The sequence below is a fragment of the Choristoneura fumiferana genome, chromosome 14, assembly GCF_025370935.1.
Source record: "Choristoneura fumiferana chromosome 14, NRCan_CFum_1, whole genome shotgun sequence".
NCBI classification, from domain to species: Eukaryota; Metazoa; Arthropoda; class Insecta; order Lepidoptera; family Tortricidae; genus Choristoneura; species Choristoneura fumiferana.
In genome coordinates, this window is record NC_133485.1 from 16924766 (window position 1) to 16930765 (window position 6000).

Sequence of the window (6000 nt, forward strand, 5' to 3'; positions counted from 1 at the left end):
GAAAAACCAGAAAAAGAGACCAGCGCTGGGAATAAAACCCAGGTCCTCAGCATTCCGTGCCGCGTGCCATACCTCTACACCACCACTGGACAGGAGTACAGACACTAATTTCTCCTATGCACCACATATCTCAGCTTGTTTGTTAGGGTTCCGTACCTCGAAAGGAAAAAACGGAACCCTTATAGGATCACTTTGTTGTACGTCCTTCCGTCTGTCAATACCCTTTTTCTCAGGAACGCGTAAAGGTAAATTTAAGTTGAAATTTATATCAAACACTCAAGTCTACTTTCCCTTGGAGCTGTGAAGAAATCAAATATCTAAGCCAACGCAATTAAAAGATACAGCCGTTTATGCCGCAAATTTCCGCAAATTTTCGAAACTCGCAAGGGAATCAAAACCTACAGGGTAACATCCCGTGAACTCAGAATCATGAAATTTGGTACGAAGCAATGTCTTATAGCGCAGATAAAGGAAAAATTGCGAAAACCGTAAATTTATAGTTACATCATATATTTAATAAAAATATTTATACGGAACCCTCGGTGCACGAGTCCGACTCGCACTTGGCAGATTGTTTTTTTTCTATTCAGTCACTTTAACTGTGTCACTAGCGACGTCTATGTTGGAGCCCTCATCGAGAAACTTTCAACACTAAATTGGAACTCGATATATGTAATTTCACGGGATGACCGTAAAAATAACAAAATTTGGAGTTGAAATAAAAATGACAAAAAGGCTCCAAAAACCAATCTTAACGGAAAAATACTTAAATTGTCCAATTTTTTTTTTTTTTATTTAACTTAAAACAATTAAACATGCATTACATTTAGTGTTACTCGCCAAACTGTAACGTTTATTGGCGAGAAGCGCTCAATTTATTTTAACTTATTTTTTGATAATCTATTTTTTTACACAAAACTGCCTGTGTTACCCCTAACCCCCTCCCCCCATTATTTGATGGCCCTATTAGAATTTCTAGAACACTAGCCTATTCAGTAATATCGTTTACGCGAGAGAAGCCGGGCATAAACTCCAGCAACTTATAAAACCATGACAAATCGACGCAAACCATCACAATCACGTCCTATCGCTAAACAATGGTGAATTAGTGAAATGAAAACGTTTCATTTCTGAGATAACTGAAATGAAATTCGAAGGAGTCGTAACAAACTTGTGATTAATGGCATCTCAGGTTCGAGCTTCCTTCTTATTATATATTTGGACCTTTTTTTATTAAATTTCCGTCATGCTTCTCTGTAGGACGTCTAGCCGCTTATAAGGAAGTTCCTGGCCGTAGGAATTCTTATATTTACTTGAGATCTAGAAGAATATGTATTAGCATACCTAATTTTAATCGTTCCACTGATCTTAATCAAATTTGGTAAGATTTGCAATTTTGAACATGAAACTACCGTGAGACCCACTCATATTAACTATAATGACCCGGATAACTCACGTCTTAAATCGAGTTTAGCTCGACATGTTTCGGGCTTGTGTTGCAGCAGCCGCTGAGTCGCGTTGCTCCGAAGACAAAGGGCTACGGAGTAGCCCGAAACATGACGAGCTAAACTCGATTTAAGACGTGAGTTATCCGGGTCTTTATAGTTAATATAAATTTGGTAAGGTAATATTTTAAGGCTTATAAAAGGACGCATGATACTTTTTATTCCGGTAACTTCCATAGTTCCTGCGGAATAGTAATTAACTAAATCTACGCAGTCGCGGGCTAAATGTAGCATAGTTACTAAAAAGTAACAAATTATAATAATAATAAATAATAAATATCACGGGACAATTCACACCAATTGAGCTAGTCCCAAAGTAAGCTTAGCAAAGCTTGTGTTATGGGTACTAAGCAAGGGATAAATATGATTATATAGATACATATATAAATACAGCAGCAGGTGCAGGTGCAGGTGCAGGGGGGTGGTTTTGCAGGTGGTAGGACATTGTGCAAGGTCCGCCCGGATTGCTACCACCATCTTGCTCGTTAATCCTGCCGTAAAGCAGCAGTGCTTGCACTGTTGTGTTTCGGCGTGGAGAGTAAGACAGCCGGTGAAATTACTGGCACTTGAGGTATCCCATCTTAGGCCTCTAGGTTGGCAACGCATCTGCAATCCCCCTGGTGTTGCAGGTGTCTATGGGCGGTGGTGATCTCTTACCATCAGGAGGCCTACTTGCTCGTTTGCCCTCCAATAGAAAAAAAAAAAAAAAAAAAAAAAAAATACATATTAAACACCCGAACCACCCGAAGAACAAACATTAGTATTTTTCATACAAATATCTGACCCGACACGGGAATCGAACCTGGGACCTCAAGCTTCGTAGTCAGGTTCTCTAACCACTAGGCCATCTGGTCGTCTATCTAAATTCGAGCTCTATGTAAAGTAACTTTACATATTAGAGCTTGTCTAAGCTAAAATGGCGCGTCCCTCAACTAAATCAGTTGATTATGACTGAGTTAATCTTACAGTAACCGCCTGGGTCTAACGGGGAACTTAATGGTCAATAACATTTACATTTTCACTTCTGATTCTGATGCTCAAACCACAAACAAAAAGTTTCTATACCATATTTTTTAATAAGTTTTATTTTATGTAAAAATAAATCAAACCAATCAATTTACATCAATAAAACTAAAAAAAATCTAATTATATAGCAATGCATGATTAATATCATGTTCCTAGTAAGTATAAGCTAATAATAAGATAAGTTAATAAGCCTTGTCACAGACCTACGTCTGTTTATGAAACGAAATATTAAAAAATAAACTTCAAAGGAACTGGCAATAGAAAAAGGAGTAATTGCACAAAAGGTTCCGTAGAGAATGTCGGGAATGCATTTGGAAAGACCCCGAAGATAAGATTAGATCGCAATCCTGGGATGGAGAGGACGTTTGAATAATAAAAGTATTATGGGAAAATGATGGGGTCCCTTATAGTTTAAGTAGTATGACTAATATTTTATTATATTAGGGAGCCGTGGTGGCCGAGTGGTGGTGGATTGGACCTATTGCCTCTGAAGCAGAGTGTCGTGGGTTCAAACCCCGGCTCGCACCTCTGAGTTTTTCGAAATTCATGTGCGGAATTACATTTGAAATTTACCACGAGCTTTACGGTGAAGGAAAACATCGTGAGGAAACCTGCACAACAAACCTGCGAAGCAATTCAACGGTGCGTGTTAAGTTCCTAATCCGCACTGGGCCCGCGTGGGAACTACTGCCCAAGCCCTCTCGTTCCGAGAGGAGGCCTGTGCCCTGAAGTGGGACGTATATAGGCTGGGATGATGATGATGATGAGAGGAGACTGAGGAGAGTTGTGACAGAGGAGAGTTGTGGCATCGTCTATTTTGCAAACTCGGAACAGCGCGTGCTTGATAGCTCGAGACTTGTAACTATAAAACGCGCGTTATTGGGAGCTCGCTAGCAGTAAATAAGTATTAAAAAATCAACGTTGTCACTACTTTCCTCTGTAACAACTCTCCTCGGTCTCCCCTACTTGCAGCGTAGCGTGGCCCATGGTTTTTCAAAGATCTTGTGCGAAATATCGATCTTTGAAGGTATTAGCATCATACAAGCTTCGAATTTATTAACACACTTCTTTGCATTTTGTTTGATGTGCAGATTTCCTCGCGATGTTTACCTTCACCGTTAAGCTTGTGGTGAGTTTCAAATGTAATTACGCACATGAATTTCGAAAAAATCAAAGGTGCGTCCCCGGGTTTGAACCCACGATCCTTTGCTTGAGAATCCAATCAAACCACTTGGCCAACACGGCTTTTTTATGATTTTTAGCCCCGACGCACAAAGAGGTGTGTTATAAGTTTCACCGCTATGTGTCTGTGTGTCTGTCTGTGGCACCGCAGCTCTTAAACGGGTGAACCGATTTGAATGCGGCTATTTTTATTCGAAATCAGGTTATCTAGCGATGGTCCTTAGACGTTTCATCAAAATTGGTTTAGCCGTTTTTGAGATATTGAACTTTGAAGTGACAAAGTCGGGGTTTTTCCAACTTTTTGCTGGTTAGGTTATTTCAGATTTTATAATTTGATATAGTAATTTTTGTGAGTACCATTGGCCTCTTGGTTTAATAAGGTCATTGGGACACTAGAGTGACATTTCTATGTCTTATATTATTTGTGTGGTATCTCTCCTTTTCTATTTTCGAAGCAGCACAGCTTCACTGTTCCATGTAGCTAAAGTAAACAAGCGTCCGGGGCAAATGCTGAAAATGATTCTGCCCAAAATTCTCAGTATATACGCTCTTCATCCGGTTGAATTTCAGCTTCAAACCTGGACTTGAAAGCTATACCAGATCATCTTGAAAACTACACTGTTTCAGCAAGAATATTGTTGTAGAAATTTGTCGATGTATATCTGAATTAAATTAACGGATGAATCAGACAATTCAGTAATAATAATATTAACTTTAATATAATAATATTATTAATCAATTTATGCGTCGCACCAAAGCATGTGTTGTCACAGAGCAGCAAAGTTAATGTATGTAGTGATTCAGTAAGTAATGCCACTTATTATTCAATTAATATGCCGTAGTAGAAATTTTATGAAAGTCGGTTCAGTAAGTTTTAAGATATTTGACTTAATTAAAATATTTTTTTCATTCAGTACTAGCCTTAACTACGGTTGTACTCGACTAAACTATTTTAAGATGGTGGTCGAATTTAAATCATTTTATTTCTAAATAAACATGAGAATCCCCAAAAATTGGAAAATGTAACATCCATGCCAAATTTCATGTCCCTTAGCCTAGTTGTTACAATTTTGGGATTAACATGAGTTCCATAGGGTCGAAAATTATCCTATGTGTTATTCCAGACGTCCAACTACGCACTAAATCTGTCCAAACATTTTATAGTGAAGGAGTAAAAAACACAAGCTTCCATATTTTATCATATTACTGGTATTCAATAATCTAGTTGCCTATAGTTTTATAAGTTTTCTTATGGGTTCAAATATTAACCGAATCAGATATACGTAACTGACTGCCAACCTTCGATAGATGGAGAGGCAATTGAAGAGAGAATAGTTCTATCTAATAAATATAGATTACTCGTACTGGCCATACACCGACAAACAAGTATACGAAGACGGATTGACGATTCTTTTTTCTCCAGCAAAATTCAAAAACGACGCAAAAACATTCCAAAGCTTGACCAAGCATTTTATGAAATTCAGGGTCTTCACGACAATAAACCTTTTCCGGGCATGATGACGTCGCACGCATAAACACTAAAACGTACGCTAAATCAGCAGTTTATAATCCTTAGGGACAGCCCTATTATTAACTAATACCAAACCCTTACTTAAACATTTAATACACGCAAACTTTTAATTGCCTCCACTAATTAGGAAGTAAACTTTCAATAACTCGCCTATAAACCGAAAACATCAATTAAAAAAACTAAAGTAAAAAAAAACTATAAGTAATCATTCATAACTGGCCATTAGAAATGTTAAAAAATTAAAAATAAAACTTACATTGCTCAGCTAGTATTCCAAATTCGAAAAGCACTGACACTAGCACACACACACAAGCACAGTACACTGTTCGGTAATCGATGTTTTTTTACACGGCGGGGCACAGGAACGTGCGTTCTGCTGCGTTGTCGGGATCGACTGCGGCGGGCGGAGGGTGTCGCTGCAATCGCCCGGGAGAGCTGTAAGTTGCTAGTTCTATATCTTTACGAGACCTGAAACCTTAGTTATGTTTAAATTGTTTTTACATTGATGATCAAAATTGTGTGAAATTAGATATACGGGTAAAGCCTTTAACAGGAGCATTCATAATTAAAACATAGATCGTGCTCGACAAACTGTACGATTATCAGTTTAGCGACTTTTAAAAATTACTGTTCTTTTTAGGGTTCCGGAGCCAAAATGGCAAAAACGTAACCCTTATAGTTTCGTCAAGTCCGTCTGTCTGTCTGTCTGTCCGTCCGTCCGTATATCACAGGCATTTTACTTGAAAACTACAAGAT

At 38.2% G+C, this 6000-nt stretch overlaps 1 protein-coding gene across 4 annotated transcripts in view; it reads right to left on the reverse strand.

Moving 5' to 3' along the window:
- LOC141435320 (zwei Ig domain protein zig-8-like) overlaps positions 1-5625 on the reverse strand; it is a 283174-nt gene extending 277549 nt beyond the window's left edge. For all 4 annotated transcript variants that reach the window (XM_074098025.1, XM_074098024.1, XM_074098027.1 and 1 more), the window contains exon 1: positions 5501-5625. The gene's annotated coding sequence lies outside the window, so the exon portion shown is untranslated. The remainder of the gene's footprint in view (positions 1-5500) is intronic.
- Positions 5626-6000: the final 375 nt, after the last annotated feature.